This window comes from Oncorhynchus gorbuscha, linkage group LG05, assembly GCF_021184085.1.
Source record: "Oncorhynchus gorbuscha isolate QuinsamMale2020 ecotype Even-year linkage group LG05, OgorEven_v1.0, whole genome shotgun sequence".
NCBI lineage: Eukaryota > Metazoa > Chordata > Actinopteri > Salmoniformes > Salmonidae > Oncorhynchus > Oncorhynchus gorbuscha.
The window spans coordinates 29,828,777-29,841,452 of record NC_060177.1 but is presented as its reverse complement, the minus strand read 5'-3'; the positions used below and the strand labels follow the sequence as shown (position 1 = coordinate 29,841,452).

At 42.3% G+C, this 12,676-nt stretch overlaps 1 pseudogene; it reads right to left on the bottom strand.

Moving 5' to 3' along the window:
- Window positions 1-504: 504 nt before the first annotated feature.
- On the bottom strand, window positions 505-12,279 carry LOC124034862 (annotated as a pseudogene).
- Between the last annotated feature and the right edge of the window lie 397 nt (window positions 12,280-12,676).

Below are 12,676 nucleotides of genomic sequence, written 5' to 3'. Positions count from 1 at the left end.
TTGTCTCTCATCCATGTCTCAACCATAAACCCTCCTCCCCAAGCTTTTCAGTCAGTTTAGTATTTCCTTAGTCCACATGTCTCATGGTACAACACTAAACTCAAATAAAATCTAATGATTACACAATTTTCCTGATGTATTTATTTAATGAGGGCTACATTTAACCATTTAATTTCAACTCTAAAATGTAAAGTAGCCTGGTCATGGATTTACTTGGTATAAGGTCAACAGTGATGTGTATAACACCGTTTCAGAATAACTTACTGGTTTAGTAATGTTAAGATTCCTTTGTACAAAATACTTCCTTCAATCACAGTTCATGGACTCCATCACCAATAGAACTTGTGAAAGATGTGACCACAGAACTCAAGTAGTAAGGTGTTACTATGCCTTGGGCAGCCTACTGCCATAGACAAGGGGTGATAATACCACCACACCCAGCATGGTCTATTTAGAGGGGGCTTATAGAGAGAGACCAGGACAGCAGGCTGCTCAGAGTCAGTGTTAGTGCCAGGGCCAGAGAGCTGAGGTAGAGAACTGTCCCAGCACTGTCTGGGTTGGGACAGGGTAGCCATAGCGGGTCCTGTAGTCGTTTTTCACTTCATAAGGGATGGGAAGATCGTCTAGCTGCCTCGTACCTGGAAGATAGGAGTTCAGAGTCAGGGAGGGTAACAAAGCACTGGAACAAATAGTGCATTAAAAATGCCTCATCTCTGTGTATGCCACTGTATTTGTATTGCATCAGCCCTTTTTAAGTAGATCTATGGAGGCTTGTGTGTTGATATCAATCTTGTGGAAATAGTGTGTAACTTTTACTGTCGTACTCACACAGCGTAGGCACCTCTCTGAACACACTGAGCAGGTTGTCCCCTAGAGTAGCTTTCACCTCAGCATCTGTCCATCCTCTGCTCAGCAGCTCTGCCACTGGAGCAGGGTACTTAAACACATCCTCCAGACCCTCCGGGACCCTGACAGACAGCACAGGTAGAGAGGGGTATGTGTGTGTCAAAATATAGCCAATATTATGCTAATCTCTGCACTCCTCCCCCAGCAGAATGGGTGTCTTTCCACGTAAAACATCTTTTTTTTTCAATTTAAAGTTTAAAGTTCTTGTTTTTCAATCAACCAACAAAACACATTCCACATTCAGAGCTGTGACAGGCTTTAAAAGAAAAAAAGGCAAAAAAATCATAAATTTGAAAAAAAAAAAAAAAAAAATACAATTAAAATGACTGATAAAGTCAAATAAAAACATTTATTTTTCTTAATCTATTTATTTTCCTTGGTGCATATACATACATACATACATACATACATACATACATACATACATACATACATACATACATACATACATACACATATACATACATACACATACACATACGCACACATACTCAAAAACTAAATTAAAATAAAAACACACAAAAAAAACAGATAATACTTGCAGCAGCACTATCAAGGTTCTTATCAGCTATTTCAAGCATTCGCTGAGACGACGGGCCAATAATTAGTTTTTAGGTTTTACAGTACCTTACACAACATGTATCTGCGCATTTCCCTAGTCACCCCGTTCACTCTGTCCAGTTTGAAATATAGTTGAATAGTGGAGACCAGAGTCTATCAAACTTGGGCTGTCTCTTGTGGAGGTCATAAGTGAGCTTTTCAAGAGGAAGAAAGTCAACAATCTGGTCAATCCACATTTTAAATGTAGGAGAGGTATTAGAGGCCCACAATAGAAGAATACATTTCTTAGCAAAGTATGTAATAGTCATAAGCAAATTTTCTCTGTCAGGATCAAGAACAAAGTCCTGCTGGGCACTAAGAAGATAGATACACGGGGTCATATCAAACTGTATCTCTAGTATTTTCTGTGCAGCAGTATGTACAGATTGCCAGAATCTGGCAATCTCTCTACAGCTCCAAAATACATGAATATAGGTTCCACTTTCAGAGGTACATCTTTACAGTTAGGAGACATATCTGTTTTCATTCTATGGAGTCTCAAAGGACTATAATAAAATTTGTACAAACATTTGTAATTAGATTCTTTCATTTTTACACTGGTAGAGGAGCAGTATACCCTGTCGCAAACCTCCGCCCATAACTCATCACTGATAGTCAGACCAAGGTCCTTTTCCCAGATTATTTTCAAAGGAGTAAAGGAGGAGCTTCCTTTCTCAGAAAGGAGTCTATAGATGTAAGATATTTAGCCTTTAATGGATTGTGCTGTGACAAGAAGGGTTTCAACTTCATTCAACTGAGTTCTAAAACTCCTCTTGGAGGTAAATGAGGAAATTATGTCTAATTTGAAGATATTTTTTTAATGCATCTTGGCACATCGAATTCACTGCAGAGCTCTTGAAAGGATTTCAGTGTAGTGGTTTTCTGATGAAATAGGTCTGAAAAGGTCCTGATTCCTAGAGTATGCCAAAGATTAAAGTTGGCATCCCTCAGGGCTTTTGGCAAGTCTGGGTTGCCTACTATAGGCGAGTGAGAACATATTTGGGAGGAAATGCCCAGGTATTTCTTACAGTCCCTCCACGCTAGTAGGGTGCTGTAAATCACAAAGGTTTTGGCTATGTTGCCCACTTCACTAAATGTATTAATGAATATAATTGAGCTTAAGGGCAATGAACCACAGGATTGGGCTTCTATCTGAATCTACGTTGACTCTTGTCTGTTTGTGATCCATGTTAGCATGTTGCAGATTTGGGCAGACCAGCAGTACAATTGAAGGGAGGGAAGGGCAAGACCACCCTTAGAAGATTCAGGTTTCGATAGAGTGGAAAACTTGATCCTAGGTTTTTTATTGCCCCATATAAATTTGGTGATGCTTTGGTTAGTTGTTTTGAAGAAGGAAACTGGGAGATAGCATGGGAGCATCTGAAATAAGTAGTTCAGTCTAGAGAGGACGTTCATACGGATTACATTAATTCTTCCTACTAAGCTAATTGGGGGGAGATCCAGGTTTGGAGATCGTTCTTGATTCGATCCAGGAGTAGAAGATAATTTTCCTTAAAAAGGCTATTCAGATCTGGTGTTATGAAGATCCCGAGGTATTGAAACCCCTGTGTTTTCCATTGGAAAGGACAAAGTGTCTTCATAGAGCTGTGAGTGTAATATTGAGAGGGCAGACATTGAATTTGTTAAAATTGATCTTATAACCTGAAAACTTGCCATACTGAGCAATTGTGTCTAAAATGAGAGGGAGGGATTTCTCAGGGTTGGATATGTAGAGCAAGACATCATCCGTGTAAAGCGAAATCTTGTGCTGCAGGCCACCTGCAGAAACACCCATAATACTTGGATTGCTCCTTATCAGCTCTGCCAGAGGCTCCGCCCCCAACAAGTAGAGCAGCGGGGACAGCGAACACCCTTGTCTTGTGCCCCGTTCCAGAGGGAATCTGTCAGAGTTCAGTTCATTGGTAGTCACCATGGCATTTGGATGAGAGTATAGTGATTTGATCCATTTAATAGAATTTGGGCCCATATTGAACTTTTCTAAGACTGAAAACAGAAAGCTCCACTCCATCCTGTCAAACGCCTTCTCAGCATCCAGTGAAGCCAGCAGGACAGGGTTCTTCTGTGCGTTTACTTGATCAATAATATCAAAAAGACGGCGAATGTTATCAGAAGAGTATCTATTTCTAATAAATCCAGTTTGGTCCGCTTTTATTATTTTGGGAAGAAGAGTGTTTAGTCTTTTGGCGAGCAATTTGGTAATTATTTTATAGTCAAAATCCAACAAGCTTATGGGCCGGAAGGACGAGCAGGATAGAGGGTCCTTGTCCTTTTTTAGCAACACTGTAATGCGAGCTGTGTGCATTGAGTCTGGGAGAACTCCGTTTTTGCAAAAATCCTCCAGCATTAGCATGAAGATAGGGCTGAGCTGGGGCCAAAAAGCTTTGTAGAACTCTCTGGGGAATCCATCTGGGCCTGGGGACTTATTAGGTGGCATGGAGGTAATTGCCTCCAGGATCTCCTCAGGAGTGAAGGGGGAGTTGAGATTTTCTTGGTCGGTCTCTGATAGTTTAGGTAGCGAGATTCCCTCTAGGAAAGAGTGGAGTTCTGCCTCCGTGTGTTTTCTCTCAGAGGTATATAGTTTGCAGGAAAAATCATGAAAAGTTCCATTTATATTTTTGGGGTCATATGTGACCTCGTCCTCTGCTGTTCGGATAGCCATGATTGTACGCTCGGACTGTTCCTTTTTTAATTGATAAGCAAGCAATCTACTGGGCCTATTGCTATACTCATGGTATTTCTGTTTAGTAAAGAAAACTATTTTTTTTATCTCCCGAGTGTAGTCCAAATTCAGTTTGGCTTTGGCTGCTTTAAGATGACTCCAGGAGGTGCTGTCTAGGGATTGTTTATGTATTTTTTCACAGCATTCAAGCTCCCTCTCAAGATCTAGCCTGTGTGCTTCCATTGCTTTTTTCTTAGAGGATGCATATGCAATTAGGTGACCTCTTAGTGTGGCTTTAGCAGCGTCCCACATTGTGGCCAGAGAAACAGGAGAATCTTTGTTGTCTTGTGTGTAGTTGTCTATCCATGTAGTTACCAATGTATGGAACACGTCATTTGATAGCATGGAGGTGTTGAATTTGCAGCTCTTTGCCCTCTGGATGTTTTTACAGAGGTCAAAGTGGAGGTGGACAAACTCTTTGGGATAAAAATGTAATCTATACGGGAGTAGGTGTTATGGACATTAGAGTAGTATGTACAGTCCATAGATGAGCTATTATGTATATGTTTAATATAGTAATTGGTTGACCATATAGTGACCCAGTTATCAAAATAAATCTCCCCTCCGGATCAGATATGTTTTTGTCAATTATGAATGGAACATTTTTATGGATAAGTATGGCTGTGCCTCTACTGTTTGATTTGAAAGAGGAGAAATACACCTGTCCCACCCAAGCTCTGCGGAGTTTGGCATGTTCAGCATCACAGAGGTGTGTCTCTTGTAATAGCGCAATGTCTGCGTTTTCCTTTTTTTTAGAGCACATAGTATCTTTTTTCGTTTTATTGCATGCCCTAGAGACCATGGCAGTTCCATGTCAATAGATTTAAGGTACTAGTCATCGTCATCGAGCAGTAATCGAACTTTAGTGCAAGTCATCGCTGGGTAAAAGTGGATAGCAATTACAGCTGCGTTCACATAAAAGGAAAATAAATGGTGTACATAAAATAATAATCTCTGATCACCCCAGCCGAGTTCCCAAACAACTCAACACATCCCGTTGGATCTATTGCCCCCCGCTCAGTCTCAATTCTGTGTTCCGAATAAAACAAAAACCGGGAACAGTTAGCAACGCACAACGTCTCCCTCTCCCCACCAAAGAAATGCCTCATCCTCTCCACCCCGCATTGAGTAAATTACACAGTTGCCCTCGTCCAGACCACAGTAAAAGAGGGGAGAAAAATAAAATCAATAGCCCAGCCTACATATACCTCCCCCAAGGGACATAGGGAACCCCAAGTAATAATTGCAACAAAAAAACAGGAAAATAAAAGTAGGCTGAAACATTAGTAGGCCTAGGTTAGGCTATACAGCCCATCCCTCTCAGTTAAAGGAAAATAAATATAAATTGGACGGCTATAATGACATTTAGGGGGTGGGTCTCTGGATATCGGCTATATGTCGTCTTACCTCCTTTAGTAATGGCATTAATCGCATTTAGTCATTGGTCTGTTTCTCATTGGCCAGGATTGTCTTTCAAAAAACGTTTTGCCTCTTCGGGAGTTTTGAAGTGTCTCAAGGCTCCTTGGTGAAGAATCCTGAGCTCGTTTGGGTATTTGAATCCCCTGAAGATGCCTCTTCAATGGAGTATTTCTTCACTTCGTCAAATTCTCGGCGCATTCCAGCTGACAGGTCCTGGTGTAAAGCGAGTTTGCCGTTTCCCACTGTGATGGTGTTGTTTTTCGCCGCCTGTAGGACTCGTTCCTTTGTCGGCGAATCTCAGGAAACGTATGGTGATTGGGCGCGGTGGTTGTCTGGCTGCTGGTGGGGGCCTCAGTGCTCGGTGAGCTCTCTCGAGTTCTATGGGCCTGTCGGTGGACAGGTGGTTGTCTGGCTGCTGGTGGGGGCCTCAGTGCTCGGTGAGCTCTCTCGAGTTCTATGGGCCTGTCGGTGGACAGGTGGTTGTCTGGCTGCTGGTGGGGGCCTCAGTGCTCGGTGGACTATGGGCCTGTCGGTGGACAGGTGGTTGTCTGGCTGCTGGTGGGGGCCTCAGTGCTCGGTGAGCTCTCTCTCTCGAGTTCTATGGGCCTGTCGCTGGACATGTGGAGCCACTCGGGAAGTTTGTCTTGCAGGTAGCGGATCAGTGGCATGTTTCCCTCTTCTTTTTCGCCCAGATTGAATATAACGCAATTATTCCTTCGCCCCCTGTTTTCCAGGTCCTCTGTTTTCTCTTCCAGATGCTCTATTTTCTTTTTAGCATATGCTATTGTTTCCATGGCATCTGTCAATAAGTTTTCCATAGATAGGATTCACCCCTCTGACTCGTCCAGGTTGCCCCGCGTTTATGGTTATCTTGTTGTTGATGTCATGCAAAGCGTTTTCCAGGATTGTCACTGTAAGGAAGTGCTATTTCTTATGCAGGTGACCAGCTTACTGCTATTGCATTGTTATAACTGAGACAACACATAGCAACGTATTTTCACAGTAAAGCATGTTGGGTCCCCTACAGGATAGCTCCCACACACACACACACACACACATTACACACACTAACTGCCAGGCCAGTGCACACACCAAATCTCTCCCTTTAGCTGAACATTGTGTGACGGCGGGATTCTAGAGTGACGGCCCAGCTGAGCCAATGCAAGAAGACTACCTCCAGCCTGAACCAATCCGAAGAACCGATCTTCTAGAATCAACCTACTTTCTGTTCTGTATAAATTGTGTGTGTAACGGTTAACTCTTTCTCTTTCCTGCTGGTCTTATGGGCTAACGGAAGGGCCGTAATTACGCTGTACCAGATATCTTTACTCTGAATAAACTGTCGCTTGTCGTACAATTTTACCACCTTGTCTGAATCGATCCTTGACCGGCTCGCCCTTCTACATATCCTTTTATCAACATCACCTTGCCCCCTATCGCACTGAGCTGAGAGTTAATGGCATCTAATTTAGCGTTTAGTTCTGTACGTTGGGATCTGAACTCAGAAAGGATGTCTTCGACAGAGTGCGAGGTTGGCATTCGTTGTGCCTCGTGGGGGAGCGGGTTCTCTTTCTCCTGGGTAACGGCGCTAGTTTTTTCTGAAGCTAGCTTCTTCTTGGAGGCTTTTTCCCTCGCTAATACTCGAGTCCGGGTAAAAATGTCACCTGTAGTGTCGCCTTTTGTAGCCGCCATGACCTTTTCTTACTAAAGCTAAATGAGTTTGAACTTGGAGTGGAAGTAAGATTAGGAATTGGAAACTACTTGTGCGGAGCTCTTATTTCATGCGGCCATCTCGTTCAAGGGTCACGTGATCCCCGTAAAACATATTTTAAGATAATACACTTTGCTCAATCAAGTTCATTGGTGTTTTATTGTAACTAGGCGATTAACTCCTAGGTCAATTCCCTCTACTCACAGTTTTCATTTTGTTAAAGTGATCTAGATTGAATATGAAAAGAAAGGTGAATGTACAGTGCATTCGGAAAGTATTCAGACCCCTTCCCTTTTTCCACATTTTGTTACATTACAGCCTTATTATAAAATGTATTTATTTTAAATACAAATTCAGAAAAATAAAAAAAACAGAAATACATTATTTACATAAGTATTCAGACTATTTGCTCTCAGACTCAAAATTGAGTTCAGGTGCATCCTGTTTCCATTGATCATCCTTGAGATGCTTCTACAACTTGATTGGAGTCCACCTGTGGTAAATTCAATTGATTGTGGACATGATTTGGAAAGGCACACACCTGTCTATATAAGGTCCCACAGTTGACAGTGCATGTCAGAGCAAAAACCAAGCCACGAGGCCAAGGGAATTGTCCGTGGAGCTCAGAGACAGGATTGTGTTGAGAAGGGCCTTGGTCAGGGAGGTGACCAAGAACCCAGCGGTCACTCTGACAGAGCTCCAGAGTTCCTCTGTGGAGATATGAGAAACTTACAGAAGGACAACCATCGCTGCAGCACTCCACCAATCAGGTCTTTATGGTAGTGGCCAGACGGAAGCCCCTCTTCGGTTAAAGGCACATGAAACCCCACTAGGAATTTGCCAAGAGGCAACTAAAGGGCTCAGACCATGAGAAACAAGATTAAACTCTTTGGTGTTAATTCCAAGCGTCATGTCTGGAGGAAACCTGGCACCAACCCTACGGTGAAGCATGGTGGTGGCAGCATCATGCTGTGGGGATGTTTTTCAGCTTCAGGGACTGGGAGACTAGTCAGGAATGAGGCAAAGATTAACAGAGCAAAGTACAGAGAGATCCTTGATGAAAACCTGCTTTTAGTTTGTGTCTGTTTTCCAAAGTATTGGAATGGTCTGATGGCTTTTCTAACTTCCTTTTGATATCATTGTAGTTTTAATATCACTGTAGACATTACCACGTTTCTTTTGCAGTCTTATTGCTTACTTTTCTTGGTCTTTGCCTAAAACAACCTGTCTCAACCTTCCTCTTAGCCCTTTCTCATCCTCCCCTCAGCCTATATACCCAGACACCTCCTTTTCACTCTTAACCCATTTTCTGTTCTCTGTCTGTTTTCTCAATCCATGTTCTTCCTCTTATCCCTCCGTATCCCTCCTGTCACATACCCCTTCATCCTATCACATGTCCACTCACCACCACTCTCAGGTCTAATTCCTTTATACAACTCACTCTCCTCAGCATCCAATCCCCTCAATCGGCCTGCTCCCCTAGTACTTGTCCTCTCACTACCAAACTCCCAATTCTCTGTTCCCTCGTCTCTCACCTTTCTCCCCTGACTCATCACCCTCCTCAGGGAAGGGATGATGTCTAAGGGGAATGAATGTCTAAGTTCCTCATATGTATTCTGTAATCCACTATCCCCTTGCCCCTCTCCCCCTTCACTCACCACCTTCCTCAGGACGTCGTCAGACACGTTCCTCTTGTGTAGGCACACAGCGTGGGCAGAGGAGTGACTGAAGATGACTGGAGCTTTGGACAGGTCTAGAACCTGGTTCTTCACTTTCTCTGACACGTGGGCCAAGTCAATCAACATCCCAATGCAGTTCATCTCAAATACCAGTTGCTGTCGGGTGAAAAAGCGTTCTGAATGTTTCTGCCAGGACTGGTGGAAATGACCCTCTTACTGTGTCACCCTACTGGTGTTTTCGAGACAATTATATGTGATTCATTCAGCCTATCAAACCTAATGATATGGTTTGTAGCTTGGATAGTCTGTCAAGAGAATGTACATGTTTTCATCCAGTGTGTTTTATACCGGTGATATAATACTGCTATAACATAAATGAATGCAAGCTGTAGATGAAAATAAGTATTGAGGGTAACCCAATAGTTTCTGAGGAATTGCACATTTGATTAAAACATTTACTTGGAATACCTATGTTTATGACAGGCATTTATATCTGATTTCCAAATAAACTCAAAAGCAGAAGTATTACAAGCTGTGCCAAATAGTATAGTAGATATGACCTATGATATGAGTGGGTATTTCCAATGTGTGTGTGTGTGTGACTCAGTGTGATAGACTAACCTTTCCAAACTCAAACAGTCCATTGTGTTGCGCTCATGGCTTGTCTCCCGAATCCACTAGCCTATTGTCTGACCTGGGGTGAAAACACACACAACCACAGTAAAATACCCGGCCAGCTTCTGGAAGGCATATTTCTCTTCCACTTTCCTATATCCTGCTAATATGATATGAATCAGTGAGTAGCTGAGGGATTCACTAGGCTCTGTAGTCTCTCCAGGGCCATGGTTTGATTAGCAGGTCCATCTGTTTAGACGACTCTCCCAGAATATGACACCTCTGAAACAGTTGGCGACAGGAATCCCCTATTTTCCCCACCACAGAATTCTGTGAAATACAGTATTTTATTTGTCTATTAATAAGCAGTTTCAGCTGTTACCTGTTGTGTCTCATTCATTTACATTTGTGTCATTTATATCTTAGCTGTATGTGCTCTTTGAGAGTGCATCATATGGTGTGTAAAGTGTTGACAAACTTAGGAATCGTAGGAAAAAAAATGTTGAGCACCTTGTCACTTACTGAGTATAATCTGTGGCACCTAGTCCCCAGACCAGGGTGGCCCTGTCGTCAGCAGGGTAGCAGAGCCTACTCGCCATGGTGTGTTGCAGCTGTGGATGAGGGTGAGGTAGCGGACCCCCAGGTGGTACATGGTACGCAGGGTTCCCAGGCTGCTGTCCAAAGACTGTCATCCTTCCACCCCGATCAGACTGGCTGTCCTGTTCTGACTAAAGGCATCCACGATATCTGTGGTAAAATAAATGATTTATAATACAGGTGGGAAGTGAATACAACTTTGCTATCGATGGTATTTCACAGTGGAGTGTTCTAAAAATATATATATTTAAAAAAGGGGTTTCATTCTCATAACAAAATGTATGGCTCCATTCAATCCGTATCGCGGAAGTTCAGCTCTACGGTGTGATTGAAGTTTAGCGGAGACTGCATTCACGGTAAACGCTGCATATGTTTGACTCAATCGGAAATTACCTTGAAATGTATATTGCGGAATCTACAACACTTCCGCTTTAGATATTGAATAGAGCCCTTACTGTATAACCTTTGATCACATTTATTTTGTAGATGACTCTCACCTTTGCTGCTGGAAGCAAACATGAAGGCTTCTGGGTATTTCATACACATTCTATGGATGACGACTATCTGCTCAAGAATTTGTCTGGCGGCATCTTTGTACTGAGTCTCACATGGTACATATGCTGCCCAGAACTGCAAGGGTACAATAAACATCGGATCAGTTTATTGTTATCATGGAATACAGAGTTCCCCAACTGGCAGTTTTATTTGCCCACCCCAAGTTTTCTGAGGGAAAAAAATACTAACTTTGTTAAATTTTCATTGTTGGACATAAAAAACTGTAAAAGCACCATGAAATCAGCTCCAACTGACTTTAATCTGGGAGATGTGTTCCCAAGTACTCCCACGTATAATAGAGAGAGGCACGTGATCATATACAGATGTAAGCGAGGTTTGACATTATTATGTGTTAGTAAAATATTATGTATTATATCTGGGCTTCTTGCAGTCAATTTGCAGTCTACAAATTATTTGAAAATGATGTTCCTGTAACGGTTCTCTTGTGGTGAAGGAGAGTCAGACCAAAATGCAGCGTGTATATTGTGATCCATGTTTATTCAACTAACGTAACACGAATCTAAATACAAACACTACAAAACAACAAACAGAAAGTGAAAACCTATACAGCCTATCTGGTGACTACAAACACAGAGACAGGAACATCAAGACACTAAGGACAATCACCCACGAAACACACAAAGAATATGGCTGCCTAAATATGGTTCCCAATCAGAGACAACGATAAACACTTGCCTCTGATTGAGAACCACTTCAGACAGCCATAGACTTAACTAGAACACCCCACTAAGCTACAATCCCAATACCAACACACCACATACAAAAACCCCATGCCACACCCTGGCCTGACCAAATAAATGAATATAAACACAAAATACCTCGACCAAGGCGTGACAGTTCCGGACCCCCAACCATCCTCTCAAGAAAAAAATCGACCCGCAGCTGAATCTAGTTGATGATCCTTGATGTAATACATGTATTATTAACCACCCTCACATACACCTTTTTGTGGGTCCCTGTCGGTTTTGTGTGCGTGCGTTCGTGTGTGTGTGGGTGCATGCGTGTGTGTACCTGTGCTGCCAGTCGTCCCTCCCTGATCTTGGGGATGTTGGTGTGTGTGTTGATGAGGGTGTACAGATCCACTGTACTCAGCTGGTTGTTAAACTTCATCCTCATCTGCCAGGGCAGGTCATCTTTGGTGTGTCTTGTGCCTCTTCAGATTTCACAGTTCACTGTGTTCCCTCCACACTCTTCCTCTGTCGCCAAAGTGTCTCTTTGTGGGTCAGGCTCAAATACAGAGAGAGTTTATTATGCCTCCTCAGTTCCTCTGTCATTATCACTTTGGTTGTAAAGTAAACACATGAAGTTGAGCATATTGGTTCATGTGTAATGTTCAGTACAACTCCCTCAAGTTTGAAATCCATATGCAAGACAACCCCAGTAATGATATAGATGTGGATTAACGTTGGACACTGCCCGATACCCAATGATGGCATGACCACTCAAATAAGAAATTATATTAAAACATGTTATAAATATATGTACAGTTGAAGTCGGAAGTTTACATACACTTAGGTTGGAATCATTAAAACTCGTTTTTCAACCACTCCACAAATGTCTTGTTAACAAACTATAGTATTGGCATGTTGGTTAGGACATCTACTTTGTGTATGACACAAGTCATTTTTACAACAATTGTTTACAGACAGATTATTTCACTTATAATTCACTGTATCCCAATTCCAGTGGGTCAGAAGTTTACATACACTAAGTTGACTGTGCCTTTAAACAGTTTGGAAAATTCCAGAAAATGATATCATGACTTTGGAAGCTTCTGATGGGCTAATTGTCAATTGGAGGTGAACCTGTGGATGTATTTCAAGGTCTACCTTC